Below are 22609 nucleotides of genomic sequence, written 5' to 3'. Positions count from 1 at the left end.
GTTTTCAGCTCTAAAATAGCGTGCTAATAAATTCATGTCAAAAATAAAATTTGTGCCATTATGAACAGGCCTTTATAAACCATTCCCTCATCACCCAGTTTTGCTGCCTAATTAGTTTGCCACTCCCTGTTTGGCTCCTGACATTGATCTGACTGCTCTAACACTGACCTTTGGCGGTGTCCTTGGATTCCTTTCTATCTTGCAATTTTGTTCTGGCGTTCCTGATTGGTTTCGACTATTGGCTTCATTTTCTGGATTTATCTTTGTTTTGTGACTTTTTTTTGCCCTCTTCAGCTGCTGACCTGTGATTGACGACCATTCTGTTATCTATGTCCCTGTGAGTAATGTGTGGATACGGCATTTGGTTTCTGCTGCAATGTGTATATTTGTGATACACTTTCTGTTTGGGTGACAATTCCGGTCTTCAAATTCAGCGAACATCCATATTTTCTTTTGAGGAATTCTGGTGAAGGTGTCTTAGACCAGTCTTGGCTCACAGCTGTGTATTACCTTTAAATACCGTTTTCTACTACTCGCAGTTGTCAGCCCATTTCTGCTGCAGCTTTCCTGAAGACCAGTACATTTCTTACCTTGCATCTGAATCCTAACAGTTCAGATACTGTGGTGATATTGAAGGTTGTAGGCCTTCCTGAAGAGGTGAGTCTTCAGGGTCCTCTTGAAAGCTGCAAAGGTGGTGGGAATTGTTATGTATCATCGAAGTGCATTCCAGAGTATGGGGGGTGCATGGAAGAAATCTTGAAGTGGTTATGTGAAGAGTAGATATAGGCAAAGTGGCAGGACAAGAAGGTCTTAAGAGGTTCAGATTACATCTGAGGAGGTGGGTTGGCAATGTATGAAGGGGACAGGTTGCAGATGGACTTATATATCAGTGTTAGTATCGTAAACTGTATTTACTGGACGATGGGTAGCCATTGAAAGGATTGGCAAAGGGGAGAGGCTGATGAAGAACAAGGAGTAGAGATGAGCGAACAGTGTTCTATCGAACACATGTTCGATCGGATATCAGGCTGTTCGATGTGTTCGATTCGAATCGAACATCACGTGGCAAACTCCAAAAAAATTTGATTCCCCTCCCACCTTCCCTGGAGCTTTTTTGCACCAATAACAGCGCAGGGGAGGACAGGAACTACGACAACGGGGGCATTGAAAAAAAATCGGAAAAAGTCATTGGCTGCCGAAATCAGGTGACCTCCATTTTAGACGAATAGTGGATTTCAAATCCGGGTCATATGAGAATGTGAACTTTGTGACTAAGAGACAGGGATAGCTGTACAGGCAGGGATAGCTAGGGATAAGCTTTATTTAGGTAGGAATGTTATTCAAAATAACTTTTTGGGGCTCTATCGGGTGTGTAATTTTGATTTTTGTGAGATAAACTTTTTCCCATAGGAATGCATTGGCCAGCGCTGATTGGCCAGAGTACAGAACTCGACCAATCAGCGCTGGCTCTGCTGGAGGAGGCGGAGTCTAAGATCGCTCCACACCAGTCTCCATTCTGGTCCGACCTTAGACTCTGCCTCCTCCAGCAGAGCCAGTGCTGATTGGTCGAATTCCGTACTCTGGCCAATCAGTGCTGGCCAATGCATTCTATTAGCATGATGAAGTAGAGCTGAATGTGTGTGCTTAGCTCAACTACACCGGTGGAGTAGTTGAGCTAAGCACACACATTCAGCTCTGCTTCATCAAGCTAATAGAATGCATTGGCCAATCAGCGCTGGCCAATGCATTCTATTAGCGTAAGCTGAGTGTGCACAAGGGTTCCAGTGCACCCTCGGCTCTGATGTAGCAGAGCCGAGTGTGCACAAGGGTTTTAGTGCACCCTCGGCTCTGCTACATCTGATGGGCTGACGGCACACGGTGTAGTTGAGCAGAACTGGCTCAACACTGCTGAGTCTCTGCATACCCATAGGAATGCATTGGCCAGCCTTCGGCCAATCAGCGCTGGCTCTGCCGGAGGAGGCGGAGTCTAAGGTCGGACCTGAATGGAGACTGGTGTGAAGCGATCTTAGACTCCGCCTCCTCCAGCAGAGCCAGCGCTGATTGGTCGAATTCCGTACTCTGGCCAATCAGCGCTGGCCAATGCATTCCTATGGGAAAAAGTTAGCTTGCGAAAATCACAAGCTGACAGGGATTTCCATGAAATAAAGTGACTTTTATGCCCCCAGACATGCTTACCCTGCTGTCCCAGTGTCATTTCAGGGTGTTGGTATCATTTCCTGGGGTGTCATAGTGGACTTGGTGACCCTCCTGAGATGGATTTGGGTTTCCCCCTTAACGAGTATATGTTCCCCATAGACTATAATGGGGTTCGAAACCCGTTCGAACACTCGAACAGTGAGCGGCTGTTCGAATCGGATTTCGAACCTCGAACATTTTAGTGTTCGCTCATCTCTAACAAGGAGATAAGTGGATTAAGTGAGTAGCAAAGTTGAGAGTTGATTGGAAGCCGCAGAGAAGGGTGTTGCAGTAGTCTAAGTGGGAGATGATAAAGGCCTGGACTAATATATAATATTTATAAAGAAAATAATGGTATTACCCGTATACTGTAAGCAACTCTACAGTAATTTACAGAAGTAGCAAAGCTTACTATTGCACTAAATACACGCTGCACTGTTTTACCATGACTCAGAAGACAACAAAATCCATTGAAATCTATTAAAAAAGTCAAGTTAGTACCACGTTAGCCAGCAATTGCTAGAGTACGGTTAACATTGGTTGACATATTGTACTGGTGAAACTTACTTTCCCTTCACTGTCTTTCTCTGAAAATGTTCCATGTTACAGGCCGCAACCCATATCACAACCCTTGGGTGACCACATATAGGCAAAAGTAGCCTAAAAACGTCTCTCAGAGAAGGGTAAAATGATGTTTTTCTGTTTAAGCTGGTTATTTCACACCAAAAATCTTAGGAAATGTCATATCAAGAGGAAAGTTAAGAAAGATCACATTTTTAATTCTTATGCAATGCCAAGAAATTGCTATTTTGGGAAGCACATACTGTATCAATGGGCATAAACATTGGCTGGAAGCGATGTTGATTTATATTTATACATTTAGTATAAAATTGACTAGAACAACATTTACAAAATTCCTTTATAGTCACTTGAATTCCCTTGAGCTTCTTACTACAGAGGCAGTCTATGGCGTCCTGTATGGTACATCTATATTTCGAGATATTACAAAAATATTCACCCATAGACACAATACCTTTACCCCTCATAGCCCATCTGTAACGTATCTGCCTGTTCGGTCACTGCGCCACCCTCTGTTCGCATGTTGCGGTGCAGGAGGTGTGTGCAGTTTGATTCCTTGCTTAGAGTTTTTGGTTGCACTGTGTGAACATGGCTCTATTTCTGTAATTGATTTTCCACCACACCCATCTCCTGCACCTTGTTTGCCTCTGTTCATGGTTAATTCTAGTCTTGCTGTGTGACTGACAGCCTGTCTTCCAATCAAGCCTAGGGCTGGGTTTTGGCATCCTATATACAGGCCATCAGCCCATATAGACTTGCTGGCTATTGACTTTGTTCCTGCTAAGCTTCTCTTCTTCTGCTATTATATTACTGATTTCCAAAGTCTGGCTTTCCCTATTGACTATTCTTTGGATTTTGAAAAGGCACTGCATAGCTCGACTGTTACCAAACCCTTGGCTTGTTGACCTCCCTTTTATGTTGTTTGTCTTGCCTGCTTTTTGTGTTTCATGTGTATAGGTAAGGCCCGTCTCCCAGTTGCCGCCTATTACATAGGATAGCATCAGGCAAGCAGGAAGGGACAGTGGGGGGGGGGGGGGTGTCAGATTAGGGCTCACTGTCTCTTGTGCCCCTCCCCAGGGTTTCCAGCAGCTACTGGGGAATTGCTGTCCTGGCACTTCCCTAACACCATCATCATACTTCTCATACAGAGAACAACTTAAACAAACTTCGACCACAGTTTAGTATATCTAGATATTTTACCAATATTCTCAAAATGCAATTTTTTAGAACTCATTTCTTCATAGTGATAACCACATTGGTTGAAAGCGATAACCCAGACTTTTTTGGCTTCACTGCTTTATAATTGATGCATATAATTCTTACATGGCTGCCAAACTTTATCACTTCTATCAAACGCAAGCTGTGATACGGTCCTATACATGAAGATATAGGATACGTAACTTACATAAATTTCTTTTTCGCTCTGAAAAAACTTCGATGAAAAACCACCATTAATTATTTTCCAAGAATGTATTCCGGAATTAAAAAGCAAACAAAGTAAGGAAAAAACTATCGCTCAATTAAAATGTACAGACATCTCCAGCTGTTTCTTTGCAGCGGCTGCCAATGAATAAGTCATAGGATGTGCTTATACTGATAAATTGTTTAAATTGCTTGTGTCCATGTTAGCAGCCAGCTAAGCCTTTGAAATGTATTCTTCCTCATAACCAGAAAGAAAAAAACACTTTAATACGACAGAGAAGAATAGCATAACATTGCCGTCTTCAGAGAAAATACAGTTTTGCAACATTTAATCAGTTATTGTTTTTTGCTCCTGAAGGCAACATGGAAACAATATATTCTAATCAGTTCTACAAATGCAGAGTCTGAAGCACAACAATGTATTCTGCAACGTTATGCAATGGGCTCACATATATTGTGACTTTATAGAAGATTCAAGATAGTAACGGAGATAGATAAATCGACTGTTTTGCATATAGAGTACGGCAAAGACTATTACAGAATAATGTAGAAGCTTTTGTGTGGGTCTGTTTTAGTTGATGTAGTAAACATTAGAGATGAGCGAACACTAAAATGTCCGAGGTTTGAAATCCGATTCGAACAGCCGCACGCTGTTTGACTGTTCGAAAGGATTTCGAACCCCATTATAGTCTATAGGGGGAAATGCTCGTTTCAGGGGTACGCAAAATTCGATAAAATTATACTTACCAAGTCCACGAGTGACGGTCGGGCTGGATTCTCCTTGAAGTCTTCTCTCGGCGCAGCGCCCCCGCGGCGTATTCACTCTGCCAGGCATCGGGCCTGGGCCGAGCCGACTGCGCATGTCCGCACTTTAAGAAAATGGCCACTTACAGTCAAAGCGGCCATTTTCTTGTAGCGCGGGCATGCGCAGTCTGCTCTGCCTAGGTCGGATGCCTAGGCAGAGTGAATTCCAGCCGGAAGACGCCACGGGGACGCTGCGCAGGGAGAAGACTTCTAAAGGTAAGAAAAGAACCAGCGTTGATTGGCAGAATGTATAGCATTCTGCCAATCAAGGCTGGTTCTGCATCGAACATTAAACTTCGAACAGCTAGTAGTACTCGATTGAGTACGAGTATCTCGAATACCGTAGTATTCGATCGAACACCTACTCGATCGAACACTACTCGCTCATTTCTAGTAAACATGGTTTCTCTGCCATCTTGAGTCCTTCTTCCCCGTCTGCTATGGACCTTTTACAAGGGCTTAGGGAAGGTCAAACAAATATTGACTGGACTGTTCATTCCCAAGCATTGCTTTTTGGCGTTCATTGGCAGCGTAGCTCCCCATGCAAACAGAGGATGAGCTGCTACAAATGGAAACAAATGTCTGTGTGTGTAATCATACTGTAAGTAATAAAAAAAAAGTGGCCATTCATATACACAGAGATTAAGGTGAGACATTTCTGAAGCTGTCCCAACCATCTGAACAAACTTTCTATGGCCTAGAAGTAAAAAAGGTAAGGACTTGTGCCTGGCAGAGAACGAAACCATAATTCTACCTGCATTATACTCACAATCTAGTCCGCCAAGTCCACTTGTCCTTCTCGCACAGATGCCATAAAGGAATTCAATAGGGTCACCTGGAGCTTCATGGAACTCAATCTTCAAGATCTTGGTATACCCACCAGTTTCATCGCTACTATAATGTCCCTATATAACCAGGATTAGAGAAAATGGCCTTCTTTATGACCCCCTTCTACATCTCAAATGGAACAAAACAGGGCCAACTGATATAACCAGACGTCCAACGGACTGCTATCCTTAACTGATTTTACCAAGCTAACCTTGCAACTACCATGTCTAAAATAAGATCACAAGTCAGCTCCTTCTGGTTTATTTCTTGGCTAGGTAGGAAGAATCTATTGAAATAGTTCATTCTCCCCAAAATGTTATATTTATCTCAAAGTCTTCCTACATACTTACCCACGTCATTTTTCAGATATGTTAGATCCATATTATCCACCTTCCGATAGAATGGAAGGAAATCTAGACTTTCCCCTCATAGGCTACTTAGGTAGAATTGGTTTGCCAGGTGCCTACCATTACTATCAAGCCGTCCGAACAAAGGAGTCCAATTCCAACATCACATTCATTCAGGTTTGCAATTGCTCAAGGACTCTTTGTCCCCAAGTCTCTAAGTTCAACTTTGGGGACTTTTCCCCTTCCAGGAAATCACCAGAACCTTTTTCATACCCTCCATTCCCTCCTCAAAGACTGACCGGATTTCCTCCTCCATCCTTTGACGTTTCTGCCAGGCTTCCCCTTCCTAATCAGACCTCGCTCCACTGATATACTGCTGATATGGTGACTCCTCTCTGCTATGCCCCTTCATCACTGAACATGAGTAGCAAATACAAACAGGCATTGCTGGCCATTCCTTCTAGATCCACAGTCCCGCTGCACTGTATACAACTTCATAGACTTATATACAGTATGCATATGCCATATACATGTACACACAATGATCCTCCTATCCTGGCTAGAAAAACTCTCCTTTTTCTTAAATTTTTAAGTTCTTGCAGTATTCTATCTCAAAATATACAAATTGTATTGTCATGTGCTATGTGACTTCAACATGCCGTGCACCATTTTTACAGATATTTTAAAACAATAAAGAAATTATTGCAAAAAAAAGTGGTTTAAATTTTTAATGAACGTGTCCTAATGAGTCAAAATTATTTGTATGATTTTATGTTTCCTTCTATACAGACAGTTTTTTACAGTCCCTGCATTTAATTTGCAAACAGCAAGCAACGCATTTCTATCAGTTCATTAATTTCATAAACTTTGAGCAAAGGGAATTCTAAAATTTAGCAAATATGTTGAGAATGAAAATTTTATTTATTTTTAACTAAATATTAACAGCAAATTAAAATATAACAAATATGTTTTTCAAACCAAGAACCATACTGGAAACATTACAGAAGACTGTGTGTCATATTGTATCATAAGATGCCAGTGTAAGAGGGATTGGCATGCCCAAAGTACACAATTGCGGCCTGTTATAGTAGCTATGTAACATATATTCTTCTGCACTATGTACATATGTACCCTTCTTTTGCTTTCTTCTTGGGTGGATGTGTTAATATGTGTGTAAAGAGACCAGCTTTTCAAAATAACATGATTTAATAACACTTTGTCACAAGATGTCTATCCTATATCTACCTATGTGTGGCCACCGAACACTATCAAGGAGTTTTCTAGCAAGTCATAATATTTTATTGATAGAGTTTCAGGAGAAATAACCACACTAACGTTAAGGTAAAGATTGGGGTTGAGCCGATTTTGAGATTTCAGGATCGTTTTTAAAATCCGATTTTCGATCATTTTCCAGCCGATCCCGATCGGGATCGTGAAATTTGCTCGATCGCTGATCGGAATCCGATCCTTTCTGATCCCGATCACTCAACCCTGGTAAAGATGTAGTTATCGCTATAAGATATGATTGTGTATTATTATTTTGTTATTTATCTGTCTTGTTATATATATAGAAGGAAATATTAGTGAATAATAAATATAAGAAATAGCACTGAGCATGTCCAGATGGCCCAATATAGGATCTACAATGAAAGATCCAGAATTCAGGGAATGGAGTGGAGTAAAGTTGACAAAGAGGAGGAACTACTGTTACCTACTCCAGGATTAAGTAAGGAGTTCTGAAGAAGTATCCTCCAAAGTATGTTGAAGACTTCTGAAGGATTACGTAGTAAGTAGTCACAATGAAATCTAAAGAAAGAAACGTAACACGCCTGAGTGATGACCCACAATGTGGCTTGAGGGTATTCATCAATACTACCTAGGTTGGTACACACTTGGTTCATATGTTAGATTTTGGTGGTGATGTTGAGGCTCCTTCTCATGATACTGTGGAAGAATACAAGTAAAAACAATTTCAGCAACCAGGTGAAATGTCAAAAAACATCCAATTTTATTGACTATATCATTAAAAGTAGATCCACGCAATGGCAGGTTCACACCTGCTCCCAGTCTCTGATTTGTGGGTTTCCATCTTCTGCCCAAGAAACTGGAAAGGAGATGGAAACCTGGTGTCAGTGTCCACCCATGAGTGTCTTTTGGACTCTGCTGCAAAACTGTATTTTTTTTTAACCGGACACATAGTCCTGCATGTCCGACTTTGTGTCCAGTTAAAAAAAAATTGTTTTGCCGCAGAGAGGCAGAAGACGCTCATGGGCGATCATGGGCGGAAACTTTGCAAGCCCATTCAAATGAATGGGTTTGAAAACTGACTGCTGTGTTTCCGTCTCCTGTCCAGTTTTTCGGGCAGAAGACGGAGACCTGCAAAGCGGAGACCGGGCATAAGTGTGAACCCGCCCTAGAAGTCCAGGTAAACCAGATGTACAATATTACGTCTAATAGACCTGAGGGTATGCTACAGGATTTATAAAAAATACCAAAAATAAAATCTGTACCATGCACCACCTCTGAGTGTCCCTTTAATGAACTTAACCACCAATGTCACCTCGGTTGGTATAAGGGAATGTTCACGTGGCCGATTAAAAATAAGCACCCTGCTCAATCTTTCTGCGGATTCCTTGGCTAATTTAGCCACAGAACCCATGATGCGAACCACTCTTCTTATTAGGATCTGAGCCTAATCAGCGGGGGAAAGCTTATCAACACTGGTCAGGTTTTTTGGTCATTAAATTATACTTATATGTAATATCTCTGCATAAATGTAAGCTTTTAATATACCTAAGTTGATATATGATTATACTCATTATATTATATTCTTCATCACAAACAATGTTCTGTTCGTGCTATTTTAGCTACCATATTGGTAAAGGCTCAGCCATCAACATGACAACCCAAGATTGCAAAATCTCATCTTTTTCTGCTTGTCAAGCCTCAGATATAATCCATCTAGACCCTGAAATGAATTACCCTAATTAGCGGCTTGACAAGGAAGAGCACAATGCATGGCAGATGCTTATTTACAGCTGACAGAATCCAATCACATGAAAGAACGACGGCAAAACAAGTAGTAAAAATGGATGTCATGAAGTCTTGTTCCAATAATATTTCCCACCTCTTCATTTCGATAGGGTCTTATTGAAACTGACTAGGAAATGACAAGATGGAGCAAATGTCACATTTCTTAAAGGGTTGTCATACACCTTCAGTCTCTAAAACGAATTTGCAGGCAAGTATGGTTTATGTTTATCATGTATGGAACTTCTCAATGATCATCAAGTCATGCACAAGTGTTCCCTCCAAAACATGTCTTTGGAAATGGTAATTTATGAACTACAACTTTTACCTGAATAATTCATGGGCTACAAACTGTTCTAAGGAATAAATTACTCCAGTCTCCTCCATTCTGTGTTACAATGGTGACGTTGGGCCTAGTTAAAAGCAAAGCCTATCTTAAAAGTTACATACAGAGACTAGGATTGAGCGATCTTTTTAGGTGGGATCGAGATCGGTACTATTTCCCACAATGCTTTGCTTAGCCTTCACACTGAGTATACGCTCATTCTGAGTGGAGTGTATACTCAGTGTGAAGGCTCCGCTGCGGTTCCATAGGAATGAATGGAAGCCTCCATTCATTCTAATGGGAGACTAAACTAACATCTCTAGTAGCTACTTACCTGCAGAGATGGCTGGTCCGGTGCCTGGTGTTCTCCTTCGCCTCGCTGCCGCACCAAGCTGCTCTTCTCGCTTCGCTGCTGGCGCATCCCAGGTTAGTGTTTAAAGAGCTAGGAAGACGGGGCTTGTGGCTTAGGAGAGTGTGGGTGGGTACAGGGCGGGGAGACGTGACGTCTCCCCTCCCAGTACCCATCCACACTCTCCTAACCCGCCCACACTCTCCTAATCTGGGAGACAGGGGGCAGCAAGGCGAGAAGATCAGCTTTTTATGTTTGTATCCTCCCCTGGTCCTCCAATCAATATAATCTGGGGTCTGAGAAGACCCCAAAGTATACAGTAACAATTGTTCATGGGTGGTCCACAATGGGGTATATAATACTTTATGCAGGGGCCACTATGGGGGATAATAGTGTGTGCAGGGGCCACTCTGGGTCATAATACGGTGTGCAAGGGGCCACTATGGGGCATAATATTGTGTTCAGGGGCCACTATGTGGCATAATACTGTGTTCAGGAATATGGTTTGTGTGCACGTGGGGATGGGGGCAGAGGAGTTTTAGTCAACCAGGTGGGACATATCAAATGTTCTCCTCGGAACCTAGCCATTCCTAGGTACGCCACTGGCTGAAATAGTAGTCCCCTCCATGCAGTAGTACATAAGTACAACTCCCACCCCCCTTGACTAAGTCTCTCTTCCTCCAGTCAAGGAAACTGAGCTATTTGGCTAGGTCAACCTTAAGCCAAAGATGGGCCAAATCGGCAGAAAAATAACCTATTTGTTCTCTGCAAATTTTTACAAGATTATTTGTTCCGAGAACATACAAATAAAGTTGAAGATGGTCAAGGACAAGGTCATATCCTGTTGACTTGTATCACTCATTTTTAGGTTTAGGACTCTTCTAAAGAAGACCTCCAGCAAACACACATGCTTCCTCTCCCTTCCAATTGTCTGTCACATTCTGCACTTTTTTATACATACTGTATTCTCTTCTTGGAGTGCAGCCTCTCTCCTTCTCCTTCTTCATTCCATGATGCCTCATCAGATGATCACATGAGCAGCTAGAGTCAGTATCATCAGTGCCTGCTAGGAGGACAGTGAGATTATCCTTGCCTCAATATTCTTCTAAATGATCAACCCGAAAAGACAAATCATGGAGGCCGAGTTGTCATCTTCTTTGCAATAACTAAGCGACAGGAGCTTGTCTAATCATCAGCTGTACTTGTGATAGATAAGAGTTTCTTCTCCCCCCCCCCCCAATGTAGCGTACGTAAACAATGCAGTCAATGGAATTACATCCTACTAATATTATTTAAAAAATTTGGATAACTATCTCTTTAAGAGCACCGCAAATAATGCATTCAATTGACTGCTATGCAATGTCTATGACCTGCATTCATGTATATAGTCAGAGGCTTTTGAGATTTCACATAGTTTCACATTTGTATTCGTCTACATAGTTGACCTAAGATCAGTCAGATTGTAACAGTTTTCACTGTGTCAGGCAGGTTAACATTTTGTGACAGGGAACATTTAACATCCTGTTCTGTCCTTACATCAGCATTCTTCCTTCCTATAACCTCGAAATGGTCGGTTTTCTAACATATCCTCAACCCTGAACTAATCGATTTTCATGTGCTTAGAAAGCTGGTATATTCAATCCTAATAATACGAGTGGTGATGAAAAGCAAAGTAATATACCGTATGTTGTTACAGAAAATGCTCCCCCCCCCCCCCTATTACTTTCCTCCTGTCCTGATCGCTTACTCTTAATTTACTGGTAAAATTGGTCTTCAGAAAACTAGAGATGACATAGACAACCAAGTCATTGAGAGATGAGGCTACATCCATTGTCCATAAAAGTCTATAGAGGGCAAGGGAGCAGCTATATATATATACTAGCTGATACCCGCGACTTCGTCTGCGGTGATCGTAGCAGTGGGTATATACAGGTGCGGGTAAGGTTTTCGTACTGTGTATATGGTATGGGATATGAAATGTAAGTTTGTATCTTGTTTTTGCTGTAATTCTGAGAATACGTGAGACTTTTGTGTTGAAGTTACTTTGTATTTGAGCTGCTATATATACGGTGTTGGTATAAACTTTACATAGTGACTTTGGGACAGAGGTATTTGAAGTTAACCCTTTCCCGCCGATGGCATTTTTTGATTTTCATTTTTGACTCCCCTCCATCTAAACCCCATAACTTTTTTTATTTCTCCACTCCCAGAGCCATATGAGGTGTTAATTTTTGCGGGACAAATTTTTCTTCATGATTCCACCATTAAATTATTCTATATAATGTACTGGGAAGCAGGGAAAAAATTCAGAATGGGGTGGATTTCAAGAAAAAATGCATTTCTGCGACTTTCTTACGGGCTTTGGTTTTACGGCGTTCACTGTGCAACCAAAATGACATGTCCCCTGTATTCTGTGTTTCGTTACGATTCCGGGGATACCAAATTTATATGGTTTTATTTACATTTTGACCCCTTAAAAACAAATCCAAAACTGTTAAAAAAAATTTTTTTGAAAAGTCGCCATATTCCGACAGCCGTAACTTTTTTATACGTGCATGTACGGGGATGTATATGGCGTCTTTTTTTGCGGGACCGGGTGTACTTTGTAGTTCTACCATCTTCAGGAAATGTTATTGCTTTGATCACTTTTTATTCAAATTTTCATCAGAATCAAAAGAGTGAAAAAACGGTGGTTTGGACTTTTCACCATTTTTCCCGCTACGGCGTTTACCGAACAGGAAAAATATTTGTATAGCTTTGTAGAGCGGGCGATTTTGGACGCGGGGATACCTAACATGTATGTGTTTCACAGTTTTTAACTACTTTTATATGTGTTCTAGGGAAAGGGGGGTGATTTGAATTTGTAATCCTTTTTTTTTTTTTTTTTTTTTTTTAATATTTTTTTTACTTTTTTTAAACTTTTTTTTTTGCATTTATTAGACCGCCTAGGGGTATTGACATGGGTGGGCGGTGTCGCGGATTGTCAGAGCGGTGGGGGTTGGCAAACATGGCTGCTCCGGAGCGTTAAAGAGCGCCTCCTGGAGTATCGTTAATGGGAGGGGCAAAGTGGTATAGTGTATGTATATGAGATTGTGTGGGGTTAGGGGCGAGGCTGTAGAGGGTAATATGAATTGTGTGGCTTGCTATGGTCCAAACTGTGTGAGATTGTAGAGATGGTGGTGTGAGTTTGGGGTTTGTGGGGGTCCTGGGAAAAACGTATGTGCGCTATTGTTACGCAAAGTAGCCTATTGCGCAATGGGGTGTATTAACTATGTTTGTGGAAAATTTCAGCCAAAATCGGTCGAGCGGGTTTTGCGTGATTGACTAACAAACATCCGAACACACAAACCCACAAACATCCAAACTCACAAACTTTCACATTTATAATATTAATAGGATATATATATATATATATATATATATATATATATATATATATATATCCTATATGGATTCGGTATTCTGTTTGGGGAGTCTGCTTGGGGACTGATACCGGAATACCGAATGCATTAAAACGCAGTGAAAAATGAAAGCACACGGACCCCATAGACTATTATAGGGTCCGTGTGTTTTCCATGCAGTGCCCGCACAGAACATGTGGAGAAAAAAAGTACTGCTTGATTTGTGTGGACACCACACGGACAACACATGGACCCCATTATAGTCTATTGGGTCTGAGTGCTTTTATTGCTCACCACTTCTAAATGAAGATATCTGCGGTCGTGATGTACGTCACACCTTTCGCCGTTAAATAGGAAACAGCATTGGCATTAGTCTCATGCAAGATGCCATGAAGTGCAGAGTTGTCCGATTTTGAGAAAGGGGTAATTGTGGTGTACCACAGAAATGGTCGATCCTTAAGGGACATAGCAAGCGAACTGAATTACTCAAAATTGACAGTGGCCTATGTGATTACAAAGTGGAAGGAGTAAGGCAATTGTTGGAATGTGCCCCAAGTCGACAGACCCCGAAACTGGGAGATAGAGACTGACGAGTGCTGGCCAGAGATATTCAGAAGAACAGCACCCAACCGATGGCTCACATACATAAGGAGTGTCACCAGGCATCTGGGAGTATTGTGTCGATCAATCCCATCCATAAGGAAGCGTCTGCTGGCTTGTACCAACTATTGAATATGAAGAGATGTTGTTTTTCTCTTCTACCACCGGTGTCCAAATACTTATTAGTAGACAGTGTATACTGTTCTCCAAGCCACTTATGTTTTTGAGTTCAAGCATGGGTCCATTCATACATCCAGGATTAAAGATAACTCTAGCATGGGTCGCGAACCAAAATCTTTCTGTCCAAATGCTTAGCAAAAGCCCTCCAAAAGCTGCAACTCACAACACAATTACTGGGTTGCCACACATAGACACATGTTGAGAAAGTCGGCTCTTATTATTTTACAGTTGTTCCTCGCACCACACATCGCAGCATATGTTGAACCAAGAGCTTAAGAAGGCCACATCAATTATTTAGACCATTGCATCTATCTTTTCTGCCTGTTTTGTAACGAAAAAGTCGAGAGATGCAAGTGTCAAACTTACAATTTTGATGCTGTGAGAACAACACTTACAGTAGAACAATTTCCCTAAAATTCCGTTTCCCATCCTTCAGAGCTGAGAAGACACTTTCAAAGCCATCAAAATCATCGCTAAATATTTATGGTAAAATAATTCAATAAAATGTTCCGTTTTTACATTGGGCATCTGTACGGAGCTCACCAGAAAGTAAGAGAACATTATGATGTATTTGCTTACCGAGTCTAATTTCTGCCTCACTGCTCTGCAGATGGGAAACTCAGGCAATGTTCTGACTTTCACTACAGGTTTATGCCCATGGGAGGTAAGAAAAAAAATTCCCTCTGCTAATTTATTTGCAGTAATTAATATGTTTTCCAGTTACCTTCACAAGTTTAGTTTGTATATGAATCCAAATGCTGGTAGGATGACCTGTAGTCTTACCACTCTGAAGAATATGATTTATGAAGGGTATATTTGCAAAATAAGCTAGTAACTTCTATATTATGTCATGTGGTTTTAGTGTATATACCTGATCAATCAAGTATGAGTTGTACAGGTGGTAGTTAGAGATGAGCGAGTAGTGTTCAATCGAGTAGGTGTTCGATCGAATACTACGGTCAGGGGTGAACCTACCCCTTTTGCCGCCCGAGGCGAACGACAGAAAGCCGCCCCCCCCCCCCGGAGGACGGGGTGGAGCGGAGGGGGCGTGGCGGAACGAAGGGGGCGGAGCGCCACATGCTATACAGTGTATAGCATTCAGCCAATCAATGCTGGTTCTGCAGGACGAATAAGGGCCGGTTCACATTAGCGCTTGCCTGCCGTCCGGAAGGAGTCCACAGAAGGACCCCCCAAACTGAATATCAGTGCAACTGCAAGCGCTGTGCAGTTAAAGCGCACGGACCCCATAGACGTGGCAGTCAGGTTTAAACCCGAGAGAGTCGCGGCTCCCCGTGTCTATCTCGGTGCCAAAATCTGCCCTTACGCCCTCCATGTGAACTAACCCTTATGTTCTCAGCTCTGGAGAGATGCCAGTGTATAAAACAAACAAACAATCACACTCACTTCTCTTGGGCTCTGTCGAAGTATCAGTGCAGTTCCCCATCTAACCTTTTTCCAGTTCCATGCGTGACATTAGCAACCTATGAGGAACTGAAGTACCATACTGCTTTGGGGAATATTCTATCAATATAGGAGCAAAAAGATCATATATATATATATATATATATATATATATATATATATATATATATATATATCTCTGTTATATATACAGTAAATATATAGAATGAAATATAAATAGATTAAATACTGTACATAAATACATATACATAATCCTATCAGTTCAGTTTCATATCTGGCATCTTTCACAATATTACTGAGTGTGTTGTGAGTTGGACAAAGGCAATTACTGATTCTGTCAATGTCAATGAGAATTCCATTTTAAACAAGCTTTCCTAAGCCTTCTGATGGTTATGTTCTAAGTAAAACTGAAGTACTAAGGATGAAGCATTTATTTTCCCTTTTACTTGTTGGTTTAATTTCCCCCCAGGGTTGGAAGGAAGGTTCAGTCCATTACCATACTTACTAAATTCTGCATTATGACACCACTAGACTAAGAATTCGAAACGTTCTATTGCCGGAGTTCAGTCTGTTCCTGTAATTGTGTCTAGCATATAGCATATAGTTGATATATAAAAGTTCCACAATGACGCCTGTCATTTCTCAGAAAGTGGATTGAAAGACAATGCGCTATGATCTGATTTTACCGACCTGATTTGTAGGGAAAAAAAGCCCAAAACATCAGACCTGTAAGGGTGAATATTGAAAAAGTCATTACTGAAAATGTCAGGACGCACTGATTTATCAATGTAATTTTCTGAAAAGAACAATGCAATAAAAAATATTTGGCCCCGGAAACCATGTTTATGAAGACCCAGCAGAGTTTTTTTTCTATAATGTTGCTTAAAATTGGTTGACAAAAAAAAAGGAGGCTAGGGCATTGGGATGTGTCATAAACGTCTTCGAGAAACCATCACGATGGATTTTATATAAAGTAGCATGCATGCCAATGTTATAATTGCACAAATGTTTTACTTTAGCACACGGTGTAGAAAAATTATAATCCTTTCAATTAAACTTGTCAACATTTTTCATACTCCAATTTTCTTTCCCCATATTTTACAAGATGGTCTCATTATTTTCTAATATACATTGTCAAGGCAGTTCAGCTTTAGAGTATATCTTACCAAGCTCGTACAGCAGTAGATGGGTTCAAAAAGACCAATTGCAATGAGTAATAGTCAATGGAGAAGCCAGGCTTTTTTTATTGTATTAGATTTTCTTCAATAATACAATTTCTAAGGAAAATATTGCTAAATTGAATTCATGAGATGTTTACCGTGCGGGTTTTCATCTTCATTATTAAGAGACAAACAAATCTTAAAAGCTATCTGTTGCTTCATTTCTGCAGGAAATTATACTATATTTGTGCAGTAATATATATTTGTTTTTTCTTAACCCCTTAATGACCTTTCACTCTCTCGGAGCTCTGAAACACGTTGTTTTTGATTTAGGAAATATAGGATTCTTCTAAATCTGGTCCGGTTAAGCACTGATGTGTTTTCCATACTTTGGATTTGGTCCCACTTGCATTATTGCTATCTATGTGAAGGGCTAGTTTGATAATCTGAAGACAGACTCACTATAATCATTCACTTAATTTCTTACAATACAAATTCAATACATGATCACAACATGCTTGTTAAAACTCAATAAACTAATTCACGTGGTAGCCATATATAGAAACATATAGCATAAGCAACTGCACATCCAAACCCTCAACACCTCCTAGAATACCCACCAAATCTGTTCCTTCTTCACCCCTGAAACTACAAAGATGCTGGTCCATGTCCTTATAATCTCTTATAATCTCCCGCTTAGATTACTGTAACACCCTTCTCCACGACCTCCTAGAGAATACTCTCTCCCCCCTCCAGTCCACCTTAAACTGTGCTGCTTAATACACCTCCCGCCCATTTTTTATCAGCTGCTTCCCTCTTCCAATCCCTTCTGTGGCACTCATGCCCAGGGAATAGAAGTCAAAATACTAATACTGACATACAAATCCATGAACAGCCTGTCCCCGGCATATATCACTGACCTAATCTCCCGCTATCTGCCCACACGCAACCTGCAATCCACCAAAGACCTCCTACACCACTTGTCTCTTAACCTCTCTTAACACAACCATCTGCAAGATTTCTCCTGTCCATCCCCCATACTCTGGAACGCCTTACCAAGACACATAAGACTGACCCTCACAATCACAGGCTTCAAGAAGGCCCTGAAGACTCACCTATTCAGGAAGGCCTACAACCTCCAATAACACTACTGTCACCACACCGCCATCTGAACAGTTTATACCCTCACATTCTGTCTCTATCCCTCTTCCCTCAGAGAATGTAAGCCCTTGAGGGCAGGGCCCTCTGTGCCAGTTTGTCACTGTTATTTTTGTATTTGTTTTTTATATTTAGTGTACTGTATGTAAACCCTCAAATGTAAAGCACCATGGAATGAATATAATAATATACAGCACCATGGAATTAATATAATAATGTAACGCAACTTGGATTTAATATAATAATGCACACCACCATTTCATCCAAATTGCCAGTTTGCCAATTTTAAACATGGAGGGAGGAAAAGAAGATCTAATTTGTCGCATAATTCTAAAACAATCAGAGCTATGAAGGTAGCCAGAAGTCAATAGAGTTCTCCTCAAGCAGAGCTGAGGGGGATCACCGACGCCAAAAACACACTCATTATATGGCGTCCCAGTGAACTCCTGAGATGCCAGAACAATCACAGGCACGGTGCGAGGGACAAGTTCAGTGGCAGGACAGTTTGAGAGCTGCTGAAACACTGGAGCAGGCGGTTCATCGACACCAACAGCACGCTCATTATATAATGTTCCAGTGAGCTGCTGAGATACCAGAACAATCATGGGCACGGCACGAGAAATGAGTTCAGCGGCAGGCCAGCTTCAGAGCTGCTGAAACAGCGGAGCAAGCAAACCATCAACGGCAGAAATTTGCTAAATATAAGATGATAAGATAATCCTTTAATAGTCCCACAGTGGGGAAATTTCAGTATGTTACAGCAACATAGTAATACAGATACAGGATAATACACAGTAATATATTATGGAAGTAGACACACACAAGCTGAGAAGAGAAGACATACTAGAAGTCCATAGCAGCTAAGGAAGAGAAGAGGGAAAGAAGGAAGACTTCAGAATCATTTAGTTTTCTGTGCGGAGTGATCTTCACTTGGTCTGATGTAGATTATGTAGCCTGATCATTTTTGGGAGGAAAGACTTGCAATAGCGCTCCTTCTTACACTTGGGGTGAAGCAGACGGTCACTTACAGTGCTGCCAAGTGCTATCATGGTCTCATACATGGGGTAGGATTTGTTCTCCCACATGGAGATCACCATGGACAGTATCCTTCTGTCATCCACCACCTGTACTGGGTCCAGGGGTCTCCCCAGGACAGAGCTGGCCCTTCTGATGAGTCTGTCAAGTCTATTTCTGTCCCTGGTTGATATACTGCTCCCAGTGCAGGCCACGCCAAAAAAGATGGCTGAAGCAACCACAGAGTTGAAAAAGGTTCTAAGAAGTGGCCCCTGGATTCAAAAGGCTTTCAGCCTCCTGAGCAGATAGAGTCTGCTGTGGCCCTTTCTGTGCAGCATCTCCAGGTGATCAACCCAGTCCAGTTTATTATTGAGTAGCACACCCAGGTACTTATACGTCTTGACTATCTCAATGCATGTCCCTTGGATCTCCACCGGGATTGCAACACTTCTTTGTTTACTAAAGTCCACTACTTGGTCTTCCCAGTATTAATCCTGAGGATTCATTGGAGTACTTCTGTAACAGCTAGATGAGTTGTGCCTAAAGTCCGCAGTGTACAGTGCGAAGAGAAATGGGGCAAGAACTGTACCTTGTGGTGCCACTGTACTACAGATCACAGTGTCAGACACATAGTCCCGGGTTCTCACATTTTGAGGTCGGTTTGTGTGGTAGTCTAGTATCCTGTTGGACAGGTGGTGGTCCACTCCACCAAGGTTCAGCTTCTCCCTCAGTAGCCCTGGCTGAATGGTGTTGAATGCACTAAAGAAATCAAAGAACATTATTCTCACAGTGTTCCCAGTTTTCTCCAGGTGAGAGAGAGCTCTGTGAAGAAGGTAGATGATGGCGTCATCTACCCCAACACCCAGCCGATAGGCAATCTGGAGGGGGTTCAGAGCGGAGGAAACTAGAGGGCGTAGGTGTGTCAGGACCAGTCTCTCTAGGACCTTCATCAGGTGGGATGTCAGTGCTACAGGTCGGTAGTCATTGTAGCCCATCGGGTTGGGTTTCTTTGGGACTGGTATCACACAAGATGTTTTCCACAGTTGTGGTACCACTCCCAGGTTTAGACTTGTACATGTGCGTAATAACACCACACAGCTGGTCTCCTCACATTTTAAGAACTCTTGCGTTTAACCCATCGGGTCCTCCGGCCTTGTCTGCTTTAATACTCTTAATTTCCCTACACACTTCAGAATCCTTGAGGGTCAGATAGCCAGATGGAAATTGACTGCAAGTCAGTGAGGATTGGGTCTTGGTGTGTGAGGGGACGGTTGGGTTGAAGTTGAATCTATTGAAGAATAGATTAAGCTCGTTAAGCAACTTCCTGTCACTTTCTATCTGGGGACCTGCCTTCTGCTTGTGGCCAGATATTGTCTTATGGCTATTCCACACTTTGGAGACCCTTCCTTCCCCCATCTATAGGCAGATCATTAATGCCAACAACACACAGACAATGTTGCAGGTAGAGGGTAATAATAATAATAATAATAATAAATAATAATAATAATAATAATAATAATAATAATAATTGACAGAGTCATGCAAAATAATGTTTTGGTTTTTACAAAAACTGGTGTTTTCATGACACACATCTCAGGATATTTGAAATAAAGACCAAAGCTTAAGTAAGGATACATCTGTATCTTGTTGATGGATCCTCCAAACACAAGAGCATGAGTGCAAATGCTAATTCTTCATCCCCATAGCTACCCCCCCCACACACACACACACACACACTCCTCTTCAATATCCTATGGTACGATGCTAGTTTACACTGCTACTTCAATGTAAGTGTGGAAGTTTTTTTTAATTCTTTGAAAATAACAGAACTTGCAAGACACTAAATAAAGATGACTTGCTGATACACAGTATAGTCAGCTCTTACCACCCCTCTGTTCTGAGAACCAGGACACTGCTTTAGGGCTTTGGTTTTACAGTCCAGCATAAAAGTTATTCCATGTGTATTGCAAAGTTTACTCTAAATTTCCCCTTTCATTTTGACACCTACAATGTATAGGACATGCTGCAAACTTTATTTTAGCTTCTTGATATTCCTCAGGTTTGATAGCTCTTCCATACTTCAGGGGCATGGAAAGGGAGCTGCCTCTAGCTTTAAAAAAGCTGAAATAGGTGAATCACACACCAAAAAGAAAAATAAGAAAAAAAAGAAAAGAAAAATCTTTGATCTCTTCAGAAGACATAGTAGGCTTTGATGAATTGGAAATCTTAAAGAAGCTGAACATTTTAATAAGTAAAACATTTTTATATGGTAATTCTGCCGCATGTCTTTGGTCTTTTTGTAGGCATTTTCTTTGCTGTTTTAAAAAAAATGTATTAATCCCTATTTACAACTGGTTAAAACTCCCCCTTACAAAGCAGAAAAACAGTGTGTATGGGCTGTCAAAAAATTAATACACATGTTTTGCAAAGCATTTCAAGAGTATTTGCTACAAAAAAAAAAAAAAAAAACATTTTCCTGTAAAAAGTAAGTAATTCATAAAATTACTTTAGTAGTTTGCATAAAATCCGGGTATGTCATAAATGTTTGAGATGATCCCTTTAATATCATAATAGTCCTTGAGACTATTCTTTTCTTTGTAGAAACTGAAGCCAAAGAAAAAAAGATTAGAGATGAGTGAATTTAAAAAAAAAAAAAAAATAATAATAATAATAATAATAATAATAATAATAATAATAATAATAATAATTTGGCAGCTTCGCTACATTTCCTGATACAACTCGATTCAATACAGATTAATTTGTGGCGAATCATGTTAAAAAACAGCTATTTTCTGGCTGCAGAGAGCCTGTACTGTTGTGTAGAACACTATGCATTGTAGTGTTTTTTAGTGATGTCCCACTAGGGGACCTGAACCAGTGATGCACTGCACTCTGGTTCAACACTATAGACTGCAATACACGTACACTGTTCGACTGTTCGAACTGATTTCGAACCCTATTATAGTCTATGGGGGGAAATGCTCATTTCAGGGGTACGCAAAATTCGATAAAATTATACTTACCAAGTCCACGAGTGAGGGTCAGGCTGGATTCTCCTTGAAGTCTTCTCCTGGCACAGCGTCCCCGCGTCTTCTTCTGGCTGAAATTCTTTCTGCCTAGGCATCGGGGCCTAGGCAGAGCCGACTGCGCATGCGAGGACATGTGCAGTCGGCTCTGCCCGGCCCGATGCCTGAGCAGAGCCGACTGCGCATGCGAGGGCATGCCTGCGCATGCGCAGTCGGCTCTGCCTAGGCCGGATGCCTAGGCAGAGTGAATTCCAGCCGGAAGACGCCGCGGGGACGCTGCGCCAGGAGAAGACTTCTAAAGGTAAGAGAAGAACCAGCGTTGATTGGCAGAATGTATAGCATTCTGCCAATCAACGCTGGTTCTGCATCGAACCTTAAACTTCGAACAGCTAGTAGTGTTCGATCGAGTATGAGTATTTCGAATATCGTAGTATTCGATCGAACACCTACTCAATCGAACACTACTCGCTCATCTCTAGTAGATATCCATTCCAGCTATAATTTCTACTTGTGACATTGACTTTGTCAAGATGAATATGAAATATAATTTGTAATTAAATCAATTCAACACAATGCATCTCATTCTAAGCCTTGAATGGCTGCACTTCACATCCTCAACACCGCCAATAGGTTGTTCACCAAAAATGTCCATACCCGGACGTATCCAGCCAAGCAAAATAATGTTAATCGCTACCTCTGTTTAGAATGGCACGTTGGCACCCCAGGCAAAGAAAGAGGGCAAATGTAGGTTGGGACTGGTTCTCTTTT

The sequence above is a fragment of the Leptodactylus fuscus genome, chromosome 6 (genome assembly GCF_031893055.1).
Source record: "Leptodactylus fuscus isolate aLepFus1 chromosome 6, aLepFus1.hap2, whole genome shotgun sequence".
Classification (NCBI taxonomy): Eukaryota; Metazoa; Chordata; class Amphibia; order Anura; family Leptodactylidae; genus Leptodactylus; species Leptodactylus fuscus.
The sequence above is the reverse complement of the archived record's forward strand: the minus strand, read 5'-3'. Positions refer to the sequence as shown.